The sequence below is a fragment of the Gregarina niphandrodes genome (assembly GCF_000223845.1).
Source record: "Gregarina niphandrodes unplaced genomic scaffold scaffold00218, whole genome shotgun sequence".
In the NCBI taxonomy this organism is placed as follows: Eukaryota; Apicomplexa; class Conoidasida; order Eugregarinorida; family Gregarinidae; genus Gregarina; species Gregarina niphandrodes.
The window spans coordinates 377-1,081 of NW_011645978.1; the positions used below are offsets into that span (position 1 = coordinate 377).

General features: G+C 55.5%; 1 non-coding gene across 1 annotated transcript; it reads left to right on the forward strand.

Annotated features, from left to right (window-relative positions):
- Window positions 1–108: 108 nt before the first annotated feature.
- GNI_226260 lies at window positions 109–179 on the forward strand. The gene has a single exon. It is a non-coding gene; the product is annotated as a tRNA-Sec (tRNA).
- The last annotated feature ends 526 nt before the right edge of the window (window positions 180–705 follow it).

A 705-nucleotide genomic window follows, 5' to 3' on the forward strand; every position in this document is an offset into this window, starting at 1 on the left:
AGCACCCGCCAAGCAGAGCGAAAGGTCGCCGACCCGATTCCGGCAGAAGGCTTCTTGTGGGTCGGATCGGTAGTGGGCCCGCGGCCCTCAAATATTGTTACTTCTTCAGCGTTTGTGGTCTAGTGGTAGTGTGCCTCGTTTCAATAGAGGCGACCCGGGTTCAATTCCCGGCAGACCCCCAGACCATGAACACCTTCAGTTTGGCTTTCGGCCTGGTGGAAGCGCAGAGCGTAATCGAGCCACCAAGGAAAAGGAATAGGAGGTCGTCGTCCGACTGTCGGTGAGGTCGGTCTGGAGCTGAGCAATGGAAGGCTCAAAACACCAAAAAAAATAAGTAACTGCACAAAGAGCCGCGTTGTGTTCTCGCATGTGGGGGTGGTGGGACTAGGAAGTGCGAATTGACTCGTTGCCGCACCAGCTTTCTCCCTTACCGCGCCCCTGAGCTCCGATCTCGCACGAGCGGGCGTGCGACTCACAAACACGTTACACGCGTCGGTAGTGTGAAGTTGGGTTCGGCAGTCAGCTTAGTCAGTTTGCGTTGGTTTAGTAGTGGTTCTAGTCATTCGTCGACGGCTTTGGGGTCGTGGTAGTTACGTGGAGTCCGTCGGTGGTTTACCCTTCGGTAAAGGCAGGAAGGTGGTAATCAGTCTTCGGCCCTCTTATAGGACCAAGCCCCCTTGACTGCTGCGTAAAATTGGCAGTTGC